The sequence below is a fragment of the Ictalurus punctatus genome, chromosome 10 (assembly GCF_001660625.3).
Source record: "Ictalurus punctatus breed USDA103 chromosome 10, Coco_2.0, whole genome shotgun sequence".
In the NCBI taxonomy this organism is placed as follows: Eukaryota; Metazoa; Chordata; class Actinopteri; order Siluriformes; family Ictaluridae; genus Ictalurus; species Ictalurus punctatus.
Window position 1 is genome coordinate 20,290,295 of NC_030425.2, and position 15,787 is coordinate 20,306,081.

Here is a 15,787-nt window from a genome sequence, read left to right on the forward strand (position 1 = left end):
GGGACACCCCGGACGGGGGGCCAGCCCATCACAGGTCACAATCGTACACACATTCACACACTACACACTATTTGGAAATCAGCGTACAACGCATGTTTTTGGATTAGGGGAGGAAACCGGAGTACCCAGAGGAAACCCCCAAAGCACAGGGAGAAAATTCCGTGCACAAGGAGGGAAGACAGGGATTAAATCCCCAACCCTGGAGATGCGAGACAAATGTGCTAAACACATTGTTTCCATTTTCATTTTGTTTTCTGGAGTTTTGACATGTTCTCATCTTGGAAGGCTTTCCACTAGATTTTGGACCTTGCTTTGTGCACAGGGGCACTGGTATATTGGAACATGTATGGGTGAACTAAAGAACTAAATTCTCCAGAACTAAAGAGCCCAAATGAGTTTGGGGAAGACCCTCATACTGTATGGGTGTGATGGTCAGGTGTCCACACACCTGGGCCCTATAGTGTATGTTTAATATATAAAGTTGTATTCCATAATTTCTCTGTTAAGTTTTTGTGTAGTGTCTGGGTAAACCTGTCGGACTTTGCTAGCACAGAATTCTGCCAAACAGCCAATGATGATAGAAAACACTCGGTATATATATATATATATATATATATATATATATATATATATATATATATATATATATATATATATATATATATATATATATATATACACACACACACACTCGGTATATATATATATATATATATTAAAAAACTTGCTAGCTAATGTAAATGTAACTCAACATACAGTTAATACTACGTGACTGACATGGACCTAATAAATTTAGTTTGTAATCAGATACAAGCTGTCAAAATGTCTGTGATACTCCTGAGCTACAAACAAAATGGAAAATTTAAATGTAATTTTCTCTTCGCTTCTGTGTGTAACCAGACATTTTACAACTTCTGGTTGAGATACTGTATTTGCGAAAGAGAAACATATTTCAGTTCAATTTAGTAGAAAATGTCAAATAAAGCATATTTGTGTTAGCTAGGTTTTGCTTCTGAGCAAACTGTTATACAATGTTGGGTATATTTTATTTTGTTACTAAATATTTGCTACTAACTGCTATAATTTATCGCCCAAAAACATGAAGACATTTGAATGTCAGTGTAATATAGTCTGCACTGCATTTTTGAGAACTGTCAGCTTTATCTCGAAACAAATTCTAACACACACCCTGTTCCTTCCATCCTGCTGTGCATCTTTTCAGTACACCCAGCTGTTCCTCCCATCCGTTTGCTTGAATTTCATCCTCCTCCACCCATCTCTCGTTTCCTCTGTCAGTCTCTGAAAATGTATCTCTAGCAGTGCCACCCTCGGCTTCTCTCATGAGATCAGTTGGACGCCAACATTCACCTAGGCTTCCTTGCAAGAGTTTATCACACTGATGTGCCATGTATACTCACTCACTCTGTCTCTTTCCCACACACACACACACACACACACACACACACACACACACACACACACACACACTCCTTTCAGCATGGCTACGATTTAGCCAACATCACCCCATACAACAAGGCACATTTGAGAGGGAGAGGGAGAGAGAGAGAGAGAGAGAGAGAGAGAGAGAGAGAGAGAGAGAGAGAGAGAGAGAGAGAGACCCCTAAACAGTACACAACTCCCATGAGGCCACAAACAAACAAAATAAACCCTCCAAATGACCACATGCTCTTTTCATAATTCGCCTGTCAACACCTGCTGTAAGGAGCAGAAAGGCACATGTGGAGGATGTCATTGATATGAAATAACACTACTAGGTGCTTCAGGAAGAATTGATTAAAGTACTGTATTTCCCATGCTGTAGGTTACACTGGGCTTACATAAGGCTTACATGTTACTCAGAATGGAATATGTGTTTTCTGAATTATGAAATTTGATTAGAAAAACCAACATGCATAATCAGATGGATGCCTTGGTTGCATCTATCCATCCATTTTCCTTAGCATTTATCCTACACAGATTCGTGGGGAGCCTGGAGCCTATCTCAGGGCACACCAGGCACAGGGTGAGGGGGACATCACAGGGCAAAATCACACACATTCACACAATATGGAGAAATTTTGAAATGCCAATAGCCTACAACGCATGTCTTTTGAACTAGAGGAAGAAAACTGGAGCACCCAGAGAAAACCTGATGTGGAAATACAGCCTGGATGCGATGCCAGACTATTACAGAGCACCATTTGCACATTTATTGACACCTATGAGCAATTCAACATAACTAACTCACCAACCAACATGTTTTTGGGAGGTGGGAGGAAACTATAAAACATGGAGAAAACCCATAACGATGTGGGGTGAAAGTGCAAAACTCCGGAGCTCAGGATCGAAATCAGGGACCCTGGAGCCTGGAAGAATCAATGCTTTCCATTGGGCTACCATGCCTTCCCAAGCAAAAATCCCTTTAGCAAGAGTGCCAAGTTAGCTCAAATAATCCAAAACAAATCACATGATATCATACAATGAGATTATCCATCTGAAACAATATACTACCGATTACATTTAATAATAATAATAATAATAATAATAATAATAATAATAATAATTTGTTCAGAATTTTACTCAGTGTTGCTTACAAAATACTTAAGTCTCGGCACCTACTAGAGATAAAAATAGTAATAAAAATAATAGGTCTGGAAACTATAACAGGCAGTGTAATATATTTGAAAACACATCCTACCTTCTCTAAAGCCATTCAAATGATAGAGAAGTGATATACAACATCATGTTGTACACACAGACCTACATTGTAGTGTGTGATGGTAGTGATTACAGTGATTATAACCACTCCTTATAAGTGGAGGAGAGGAAAGATAGTGTTTGATGAAATAGCAGTATCACACCGTGTTCAGAGTTAGACTGCTGCGAAGCTGAAAAAATGCCACAGTGTCAGATGCCTTATATGTGCAATCTTATGCTAATGTATGCAAATAGCAAACACAATCTGTCAATTAAATAAAGAATAATAATGTTAATATTTAAAATATTAAGATGGTAAAAAAAAAAAAAACCCAGACAAACGTAGACTGTTAGGGTAAAAAAAAAAAAAAAGAGCCAGATTTAGCTTGTCCAATAACCACAAACTGCAGGGCTGTGGCGTTTTCCGACACGCTCAAACTGAGTAAAAAAGGCAAAAGGTCAGGTCGGATTCAGGACAAAATGTCACTAATGTAAATAGTGCTGAGACTGCATTTGGATATCCACCATCTGCCATTTTCAACAAGCTACACAAAGTCAGATAAGCACAAATCAACACACTCTGAATGTTATTGTAAAGGCTGGAGGAATAACCCACCTATAATAACAGGACAGAACAGGGCGGCTGCTTATCTGGGTTTAAGAGCTTATGTTGCAGTCCTGCAAGCTTGCTGTAGGAGAAGACTGCCATTATGTTGGAGAGATGAATATCATTTTAAAGCCACAGGACTGGGTGGAGTCCTAGACATACACACAGACACACTGTGTACTTTCACGCATACAGAACCTTCCCTTTGTCTTGCACGTTCTGAATTTAATACAGGTTCATGACTAGGGTAGTAGATCAATAATCACCATTCTGTGCTTGTGTCTGGACATACAAGACTGATTCCTACTGTATATAGCCATGTCCTAAAATTTTGAGACCGCCTTCTGTATTTTGCTTATGAACAACTAATCACACCATTGTTCTCTAAAATCTAAGATTTCGTAATTGTTCGCTAATGTTATTTATTATGTCTTGGATCTCCACATTTCCATGTATTAGGGATGTAACGGAATACAAACACATTATTCAGCAGGGCATCTGGTTGAAACTGGAGGTGTGCTGGGATACTGCAGGACACAACAAAAAAGTGTGTGTTCCGATGAAGCTTAACGTGAATGTGTGGTGCTGCAGATACATTTACAGCATCCTTAGTAACTGCCTGATCAGGGGTTTGGTGGTTTAAATTAAGCTACTAGGCTGTTTTACTAGTTTATTTTGGGTATAAATAAGACCAACTAGATCTGTTAGAAATACTGAGAGCAGAAACCAACAAAAATCTTCCACTATGACATTACTCTCTTTCACACCGATATGTCCAGAAAGCAGGTGAGGATTGGAATATGAAGACAGGAGAGAGAACGAGTGGAATTATTGAATACAAAGGAGAAGGAATGAAATGGCAAGAGAGAGAACAAGAGGGCAAATAAAATGAGAACACAGCAAGAGAGTGGATAAGAGAGGATAAGAAGCAGGGTGTGAGAGAGTAGCAGGCTGGCACTAATCCAGAGAGAATCCCAAGTGGACAGAGAGAGAGAGAATTCACACTAAATAAAAGAGCTCAGCGAGGGCACACGACCTCGCACGCACACACCTGGTGTGCCAAATTCATTAGTGCCACTCATTTCACAAGCAGTCAACTTTAGCGATTGTCACACCTGTATGTTCCTAATTACGATTCAGAAAACTGTACGTTTCATGATCGATGCAAATCAAACTGTAATTACCGCAAGCAGACAAATTCAAGCACAAATATGATTCTGGTCACATTACAGACCCATCATGTGCTAGCCATCATAACACACGCACCTATGCAACTGTCTGATAATTCTGTTGCACGAACATCTATATTGAATACAGCATGAGCTCACTTTGAAGTAGTGCAGAGAGGCATGTGGCTCACTTTGAATGCCTGTGCAGACAGGCATGTGGCAATATTATTTTTGAAATCCCACCAATAACCAATGCTTTATTATGATTTACAAATTTATTACAACTGACTTTTCCCAAGCCTCACGTTATTTTCTTGGTCCATCAGCTGTTGGTTTTTCTAAAGCCAAAAAGAACTTAGAAAAATTAGCTTTGGATTTGTTTGTGGTAAAGAAATTAAATACATTTTTATTAAAAAGACATCCATGCAAAGCTGAGTCAGTACAAATGCTGTTTAGTTAGTCCTTGGATGAGCAAAGGGCAGTCTTTATGATTACAGCAAGAGTTCATAGACATAAATCATTTTTATCCAGGTGAGATTATCCACTGAAGCAAGGGGGAGATTTGGAAATAAACTGTTTTTGTAAGTGCAAATGTTTGAGGTATCCATGTGGGACTAGCTACAGCATCATAAAGTAATCTATGTAGCTTGCATGTTCTCCTCATGCTTCAGGGTTTCCTCTGGGTACTCCAGTTTCCTCCCCCAGTCCAAAGTCATGTGTTGTAGGCTGATTGGCAGTTCCAAATAGCTCATAGTGTCTGAATGTGTGTGCGATTGTGCCCCGTGTTGGATTTGCACCCCACCCAGGGTGTCCCCCGCCTTATGCCCCAAGCTCCCTGGGATAGGCTCTAGGCTCCCAAACAACCCTGTGTAGGATAAGTGGCATGAAAAATGGATGGATGGTAGGTATAAACTAGCTCCCCCCAACTCAATTGTTCAGTTGTTAGCATAAACCCAGTGGGACCTACTACTGACTACATGATAACCTGGGCCTGGTCTCACTGAGCAGAATTTAGCCTGATAATTCAAGGTGACCATTTTGTCTGTCCAAAATTATGAACAGAACTATGGTATTGTATTCACCAAGAAGGATCAGCCGAATTTTGGCAATAATTGGACAACTCTCCTTATGCTGCACAAAAATCCATGCTGCTTAACTAGATTGTCTCTTTCCAAACAGAATGCAGGGCATAAGGGGTGATATTTTGAAGTGTGCACTATAAATCAGGGTTCTGTATATCACAATAGCTAATTATTGGCACATGCCTAGATGCAGGTATGGGTTTGAAAAAGGGAGAAAATCAAAATATTTCCATCAGAGATTATACAATGTCAAATCTGACACTTCCACCATGTCAGGAATGGCATTTTGAGCAGACAAAGTAGCAAGACTGTCCATGTTGCAAAACTGCGTCTGCTCATTGAGTGGCACCGCACTATGATGTGACTTTAAGAAATCACTGTGATTTTAGCAATAACATGATATTGAGAAATGCCACAATGCCGGACCGGCTGAGCTAAAACCCACTGACCCACTGACTGAAAGTGAAAAGTGAAAATTTCATTCAGACACAGACGTTTGCTTCATCATCTCGTACATATTCCTTCCACGCAACATATTCATGCATCCGTTTCAAAGTGACCGATCTCTTGGTCAGCAAATATTTATCGAGGCTCACGAGGAATCACATTACGGATGTGTCAACTGCAATAAATATTTGGCAAGAAGGGGAAAAAAACTGAGGCAGGGAAAGAAAGAGTAAAAATTAAAAAGACAAGGCCAATATGATCATGAAGAGTGCTCCTTCACTATTAAACTACACAAGTGTGCTCATCCATCTCTCTTTCTCCTTTGTTTATTGCCTGAATAGTTGAAATACTTTTGTCATATAAATGTAGCGTAAAGACCCTAAGTAGACTGCTCTGCCTCACTTCAAGTGAATGGCCCAGTGTGATTCCTAAACTGCTGCTAGAGCTCTATTCATGGCCTGCTTTTCATAGGAGAAGCCAGATGAGAGAACACATTCAGTCAAGCTGGTATATACTGTATGCTTACTGTATAAACCTAACTGACCAACTGAAGTAAACTGTTCATTTATTAAAGGATGTTCAAGGTTACTAGTTAAATATGCATTGTTTATTTTTCAAGGATATAGTGAATTATACTTAGAGTACATTCTATAATTAGTCTTACAGTAAGTTTATAAAAAGCACAAAGAGATTAATGTACAACATATAAAATACTCATAGAATCTGTAAGTATGCAACATGTGAAAGACTAGAGACTAAAGCTGTCTTAAGCAAAGTGCTAGAATGATCTAGTGTAATCTTCAGAGGTCTATGCATGCTTTTGTGGTGTTTCATATCATTGTTCTCTAAATAGATAGTTTGAAAGCTGTTCAGAAACTTGTTGCTGAATGACTTATGATTGGTGTAGGAAGTGAATAACAAAACACGATCGGTCAGTTGTTTGAAAGTCCAGTTAACTTCCATCTTGAAATCGAAGAGTGAATATAAATACAAAACCTTCACACAGTGTTTGTGTGATAATCTAAACAAAATATATACACCATCCTTTTTACTGCTAAACTGTACATGTGGATTTGAGATGTTATTTTCCAGGTGGGGCATGGTGGCTTAGTGGTTAGCATGATTGACTTGCACCTCCAGGGTTGGGGGTTTGAATCTTGCCTCTGCCCTGTGTGGGCAGTTACTGCATGCTCTCCCTGTGCCTTGGGGACTTCACCTGGGTACTCTGCCCACCACCATTTAGGAACTAGGATACCATAGCAGCCTGATTTTGTCTCAGAATCATGCTTAAAAGTTAATGGCCCTGAATTTGTAGACCTGGTTGGTGTATGGGTGTGTAGATCTGAACCATGGTCCATAGATAATATCATGCAGTGCAAGGAAAATTTTTCAATTTGATTATTGCTGCAACCAGGAGTCAAAAAGAATATGCTTGGTGATATAAATAATGATGTGGTGCTTCTTAAAATAATGATTGCTGAATACAGCACACTGAAGATGCTGTTATTGCGAGCAATTACATAAAGCATGACAAAATAATTTATTAGTTATTTCTGTGCACCTACTCCTGCAAATTCTGCCCTAAGTGTGGGCTTGAAGCTATTGATCCATGACTAGAGGTAGTCTCTTTAATGGTATCTACATCATTAAACCAAAAGGAGGGGAAAACTATTAGAATAATGATGGGACATACTTGTTTTGTGTTATTTCCTTTTATTCATCATTTCTCCGCTTGGTTTTATAAGTGACTTCAAAGTTGTTTAATAGTTTTCTGTTGGCCTTGGTTACTTCTCCACTCATGAGCAGCACAAAGTCGCCTTACTAAGATTAAGCCAAAATCTAGACTCGTTTTGTCTACAATTAATTGTTTTGCCATCATCCTGATATAGAAGAATTTTTTTATTATTATTTTAAAATGGCACACATATATTATTCTGCAGGTACAGTTTATGTAGCAGACTCACATTGACTCACTAGTGACTCAATGAGTTGTTAAACCAGTCCTAAAATCAGTCTTCAGTTATACTTAATTCCCTTTATCCTGGCTTGACCAGACTGCATGTTCTACAATGCTACTATTATCTAATTTGAAACCTATTCATAGTTTCTGAGGCATGTTTCCCTCCACTTGGCTCTTTCAAATTGGGAAAGCTTTGAATTTTAACATTTTGCTTAGGAGAGAAAGTACTGATCCGGTGGAGGCAGTAAATATAAAAAAAGAAGAAAAAAAAGAGGCGGTAAAAAGTGTTTTTGTTTTTGACAAAAACAAGGCTTATAATGGCATCCACAAATGACACAAGGACTTTAATTCTACATTACTATCATTCATTCATCTTTAGTAGCGACTTCATCCTTCTCAGTGTTGCAGTGGATCCTGAGCCTGTCCCTGGAACAGTGGGTGCAAGGCAGGAGAATTCAACCTGGATTGAATGCTGGTCCATCACAGGGTACCACACACACCCACACACACCCACACACACCCACACACACCCACACACACCCACACACACCCACACACACCCACACACACCCACACACACCCACACACACCCACACACAAACACACACAAACACACACACACACACACACACACACCCACACACACCAACACACACCAACACACACCAACACACACAAACACACACAAACACACACACACACAAACACACACAAACACACACTTTCAACTAGGGGCAAGTTAGTATAGCCAAGCCACCTTCATGCATGTTAATGGACAGTACAAGGGAACCAGAGAACCCAGAGGAAACCAACATGAACACAGGGACACTAACAAAACTCCACACAGACTGGAGAAGTGAAGTGACAATGCTACCACTGAACACCATGCTGCCTGCGTTACCATCACTACTACTGAATTAAATCCACAGTCTTTTAATTTGCTTTTGATTTGTTTCTTTAAGTTTTTAGAACTAAAGGAGTGCTTGAGTTGGTTTAAACTAATGGTCAACACCATCTGAGTGAGATGGTGCTACAGGGGTGTAAGATGGCCTGGGCATTTTGGCCCAGCCCCAAAGATTTTTCTTTTTGGCCTGAATAATTCTCCACTTGGAGCAGTTTGTCACCACGTAACTGAACATTAGTAAATGTAGAGGGTAGTGTCGCAATTTTGTATCTTCATTGAACGTAGGCAAGGCCAATCAGGCAGGGTTTACAGGAAAATATGTGGAAATACTCATGTCTTATTGGCTGACAGGTCTCAATTCTCCCAAACTCTAGCTCACACTGTCAGTTAGTATGAGGGGAAAATGAATCTACACTGATTTATTTTTAATTTATTTTACCAGTAATGGTTTTGAAACTGAAACACTAACATCATCTGATGCTGAGCCATATAAACAAGGTGTGTAAATGTCTATATGAGTTCCAAGTTACGTGAAAATGATGTGAGCAGAGGATAAGGACAGCTAGTGTACTTTGCATGGCACTGTAGCCAAGTTTAATATTTTATTGGCTTGGTAGTCCTGCAAATAGCGATGACATTAAAATGCTAGGATGTTGAAACTTGTTAGTTTTGCAAAAAAAATAAATAAATAAAAAAGATGCAGAGAAACTAAAAGAATATGATCAGTATTAATGATGGCAATATGATCAGTATTAATATATATATAAAAAAAAAATCATCAAATAAGTGAAGCCCAAGAAACCAAATAACATACCAAACACACCCTAAATACAAGCAACTGCTTTCTCTTTTATTCTATTTAATCACCAATCTTCTGCTAATCTAAGCTGTAATTACCATCATTAAGCAGCAGTCTGTCTGGACCACTGCTGAAAACGACATATTCCAATACTGAGACTCAACATGCTACGAGGTAATTATTGTTTATTATAATAGCTTCATTTTCATTTTATAAAGTCTTTAAAAATGTAACTTTCTCCATTCACTATGTACCTTGATTGGAATAAAAAGCTACTTTTAAGAACAGAAAAAAAAACACCCGCATTTGTTCTCCTATTACACTTACATAATATAACACTGCAGTGTCTGTAACTGGAAAGTCACTCATCTAGTCATACAAACCCACAATGCCCCTTGTCTCCCATGTCCTTGATGAGCTTGTCATGAATATTAGAATCTAAAAATATCAAGCTAAATTTTATTAAGGATCCTGAGAAATTTGACCTTCTGTAAACTGAGGAGCCAACAAACGTATTAAAAAGTATTATCTAACAAAGGAATAGGAAAATACAATTAAAGAATGCTAATGATTTGCTAATGTGTGAATATTCCCCACGGATCTGCAGCGACCCTTTTGCTCGTGTTACCATTTAAGCTCACTTTAATCACACTGCACACAGAGGCTCGCTTTAATTCGCTGCTCTTTTTGGCAGTTTAATGAAGGACGGTCCATTACTCTAATACAAATCAGCTTAAGCCTGCTGAAGTGGTCAGACAAACAGGTTTAGTATCAGGCAGGCTTCTGACTTACAGAACCTTTGTGGATTTGAGGCATGTTCAATCAGAGGCTTTGACAAGAGCCATATACTTTAGACATTTGTTTAAATAGTTTGTTGGTAGGTTTGTTTAAAATCCCAAATTCTCCAGTCCTCCTTCTGATGACAGATTGGAACCAAGAGTTACAGAAAATGCTAATGAACAGATCCTTTTTTATTCAGCACAGATTCAACTGGGAGTCTAAAAGTTGTAAGGTATTTTTGAAGCACTAAACACTTTCTCAGTTGCTGAGTTTTTACACTCTGAGCCAGATGGTGCGAATTACTCCAGCAGATCAACTCATCATCTCAGTTTACCACACCTTCTGCACAACCACCACGCTTTTTTAACTGCATGTAAGAACACTTCAGTCACACAAACCTACTTTTATTTCACTACAGGCAAAAGATGTGAGCTCCACTCATAGATGCTAAAAGGGTATGTGCACTCACTAACAAGCTCCGATTGCATGAAGTGGTGCACATTTGCAATTTAACTTAGCAGACTGATGTGAGCAGGGACAGGTGGAGTAAACAAAACACTGATCTCACACCTGTCACACATCTCTTATTATTCACAATGATGTGATCGCTGAAGTACAGTTTCCAAACAGCAATTATGGAGTTTTGTGGGTGAATTTGTTACGAATGTTACGAACAGTTAAAGTCACCCCAGTCTTGTTTTGAAGAAAAAAGTCATTAGTAAACAGATTCCATTAATTATTTAACTTAATTCAGTTGAACAGAAGCACCTGCATATATACCATCCATCTTCTACCGCTTACTCCTTCGGTGTCACGGGGGATCCTGGAGCCTATCCCAGGGAACAATGGGCACAAGGCGGGATACACCCTGGACAGGGTGCCAGTCCATTGCAGGGCACAATCACATACACACTCAAACACCCATTCAATCAGCCTACCATGCATGTCTTTGGACTGGGGGAGGAAACCAGAGTACCCGGAGGAAACCCCCACAGCACGGGGAGAACATGCAAACACTGCACACATGGCCCCAGCAGGAATCAAACCCCACACCCCACACTGGAGGTATGAGGCGAACATGCTAACCACTAAGCCACCGTGCTCCCCACCTGCATATATACCCTTATCAAGTAATCTATATATCTTGTGTGAAACAAATTGTTTTTTATTTCCACCCGTTTTGGGTGTGCCCATGTTCAGCATTGAATTTGTTTATGATGTCACACTACACAGTAGTGGTTAATGAAAGATTTAAAAATTTGCTATAAGTATAAGTGTACTTTTTTAAACCTAAACTACTAGGTTTAAATAATTTTATTGTGGCAGTTTGTATAGTGTTTTACTATTTAAAAAAAAAAAAAAAAAAAAAAAAAAGCTTTAGTTGTGCTGTAAGTTTTATCTCTGTACCAGTATTATTGTTGGCAGGTGTGAATTGTTTGCCCAGCAGGGGACTCACACCCCTCCCTTTTCCCATCACCCTGCTCACCAGCAGCTAAACTTGTGGCAATGAAATAGTTAATATCTTTATACTGGTTGAAGATAAGTCAATAAGGAGGGATATGGGAAAACTTTCTGTAAAGAGACGTTTATTTAATCATAACAGAAGGAGTCTCCAATGTCGGTGCTTTGTAACGGTCAGTAATTTTCAATTAAATTTTTTTTTCAATTCAAAGTTTTATTTGTATAGCCCTTTTAACAATGGACATTATCCCAAAGCAATTTTACAGAAATAAATTTTCCTCCATGACAGAGTCTTCTGGAGAGTCTTTTTTTTTTTTTTTTTTTTTTTTTTTTTTTGCATTTTCTTGCTAACATAACAGGTTGCTTCTTTGTCTTATTAACTTCAAGATAAAGAAGAAAGAGACTGGTGAAGGAGTGACGATTTATAGTTATTGTAAAGTAACATAAGGATATAACAAGTAATAACAGGAACAACACTAAATGTAACTATAAATGCTTAAAAAATACATTTTGTTCATTAATAAATTAAAACATGCAATCCTTAGCAAATTGTTGTGCTATAAGGGGAACTGAACTCTTCAGGATATGTTGTTGTAGGACAATAATATCACCTTTGGGGTGGTAACAGTAACTCTGCTTTTTGCTGAGCTGTACCACACCACTCCGTAATGAACTATTTTCCTATAACTGCACACCCCGTCATGTTTTATTTCTTACTTATTACAACAGAAGGAGTGGGAATATGAAGTCATTCATGGTTCCTTGAGATTAAAGGAATGTGTTAAAACCTCTGCAATTTTCACACTTTGACCAGTCTGTGCACTCAAATAAATCCCCCTGAAAAAATTTCATCATGAAAAGCACATTTTCTATGGTTCACTGTAGAAACTTTAGATTAGGGTGTGAGCTGGGGCTTGTGCTCGTTTTGCTATGCAGACAGAATAGCTATAAGAATAATAATCTAATCAAGTTGGAATTTCAATAGGTATTTTAACGTATTTGCACCAAAAAGAGTTTATACTTATGGTATACGGTATAGATATATTACATCTGCAAATTGTTCTGCTAAATTATCCACACACAATTTTCACCCACTAGCTAGGTCTCCACAGACCTAAACAACTGTGTCATCATTAGGGTTTCCAGTTTGCCTTGCAATAATCTGATGATAGAATGAAACTTTACTACATTCAGTGTTAAACTTTGGTGGCCAGTTTTGTCCATGATTATTTTCCCTCCTCCCAAACCCAGGTGTAAATTAACAGATTTGCCAGGTGCATGATTTTCTCTCAAAATCAGCTTACTTTAAGCTTTTAAACTGCTGTTTTTCATCATGATTTACATCTGACCCTCTAAGTATATGTCAGGAAGTCATCAAACAGAAAGAAGGACGTTAGTGAATTGGCTTTGAGTGTCACCGACTTCTAGCTAACATAAGCTATACAGAAAGATTTCTGAGAATTTTTTTTTCAGTTCATAGTATTCATAATCATCACAGGAAACTTTAGACAGTTGGGTCTTGAAAGGTTCAAAGTCTGTGTTCTTATCATAATCTGACTGAATGTAGTAGACACGACACTGAGAATGACAAGTGAAAAAAGTTACTCAAGGCCTTGCAGTGACATCACCTCCTTTTGCCAGTTGATTGTTTTACAAGGCTATCGGGATTTGTGACAGAAATCTGCTGGGAGACAGAAAACACGTGGCCTTTTGCCCTGTCTGAAATAACATCCACAAGGAATTGAAGCTCTCTGAGGATATCAGGGGGAATGTTCTTGAGAAACTCTGGCTGGGATGAGCTGGATGCTTTGCTCCCAGACAGTAGCACACAACAGGATCTCAGGGGGAAAAGCTGGGTAGCTTGAAGTGCACTGAGATTTCCTTATACGTTGGAAAGAAATTAGTAGCTAAGTATTTCCATCAACCACTGTTCAGTTGTTAAGAATACAATGTCATCAAGAGCATCTATTACACCCTTTATTACAGCTCTTCTTAATCCATATTTCTATTACATTCACAGTACAGAGAAGTGTCTCCCATTTCTTTTGGATAAAGAATCGGCTAATATCCTGAAGAGAGGACAGAGCAGAATAAAGTACAGAATTCTTCAAATATATGCAAATGACAAGTGAATAAAGAAGCCAATATTTGACTGCACATCAAACGGGAGATAAATTTCTGGATTTAAAATGTGTACAAACTTTCAGCTGAATTTTAATTCAATCTGAACAGCTAAAGTAATTCTGCATGCACTTCACTCCAACCCCCAACTACTGTTGTAGAAAGCACTTTGCTTCCCTGCAATGTGAATCTAAGCATACATGATACATAAAAACATGATTTCTGTTCTCACAATAGCATATGACACTACAGAAGCGTTTATGGAAATGACAATGGTGCCTGGGTGTGGCCATGAGCCAGACTATGCGCTTTGAGCCTATTTTCAGTTGTAGTTAGATATGCCTTCTGCATAAAAAAAATTAAGGCATACAAGCGTAAAGGTGGCAGCACACAAAGCATGCTTCTCCTCTAATACATACGCATTTCATGGAGGATTTACTTTTTTTTTTTTAAGTGTGGTGGTGATGGAAACTGATTACATATTACATTCAAAGTATTAAACTTTGCTGGTCAGTTTTGTCCATGTTTTTTTTTCCGTCTCCTAAACGCAGGTGTAAATTAGCACCATGCTCTTTAGACAGATTTGCCAAGTGCATGATTTACTCTGAAAATCAGCCTACATTTAATCTGCCAGCATGAGTTGTTTCGTTCATTGTCGTACACCCTTTTTTTTTTTTTAAATGTATGCCTAAATATGTAATACTACAAGATCGTTTGTGGTAAAAGAACTATTCAAGAATACAATTTTTTCTAAGTACTGCTTGTTAATTAGGCTGCTATTGTCAGAGCTTGCAAACAGCACTTTGCGATGCTGCTAATTTTCTAAATGCTATAGAAGCTGGAGCTGACCACAAAAAAATGAATACAGATTAACTGCATGAAGCTTCATCTGTATGCAGTCTTTTAACTAAATATAATTAATGCCCTCCACACCATCTACTAGTTTTGACATATTTCATTTAATAAGAACTTTAATTATGAACACATCTTTGTTGCGAAACTTGTCTTCTCTCGATAGTCCCTACAGTATGCTTAGATTCTTTGATGGTTGACCTTTTCCTCCACTTCACTGTGGCTTTTAAATCACCGTTTGTACATACTGTATATCTGGCCTTCTGAGTATATATATATATATATATATATATATATATATATATATATATATATATATATATATATATCGGAAAGTTGTCTAATAGAAAGAAGGAAGTCATCGGATTGGTTTTGCTGTCAGATTTCTAGGTGAAATGGGCTAAGCAGATATTTCTGAGAGGGAATTTTTTGTAGTTCATAGTATTCATAATCGTCACTCCTAATGGACGTAGTGATTTGTATGAACAAATCAGAATTCAAAACAGACAGCTGAGTGCTATCGATGTTGTTTCCCCAGTCCTTTCTTCATGTCATGGATTGAACTCCTGCTGTGAGAAATGTGACAGCAAAAAAGAAATAAGGTGACATGCTGGCAAAAATCTTTGCATCCTGGAGATTTCATCCACTGTTAATGGAAAACAAACTGGCTGCCTCCACTGAGATCATTATCTCCCAGTGTGACCCATGTTGCTTAAGTTATATTGTGGACAAACACAGATGTATGCTCTTACCATTAATGGATGATTTGCAAATTCTCAGCTGGACACAGAAGCCTTTCCTAATGATGAATGAAATGTGGAAGAAGGAATAGGGAAAAGAGGCAGCTAAAATGCATGTGGAGAAGCGTATAAATTTAGGACGGTCTTCTAATGCTGAGGCTCATTGGA

The 15,787-nt window shown here is 38.3% G+C and overlaps 1 protein-coding gene across 1 annotated transcript in view; it reads right to left on the reverse strand.

The window, feature by feature from the left end:
• The window catches only part of cemip (cell migration inducing hyaluronidase 1), a 135,284-nt gene that overhangs the window by 104,582 nt on the left and 14,915 nt on the right, over window positions 1-15,787 (reverse strand). The window lies entirely within an intron of this gene.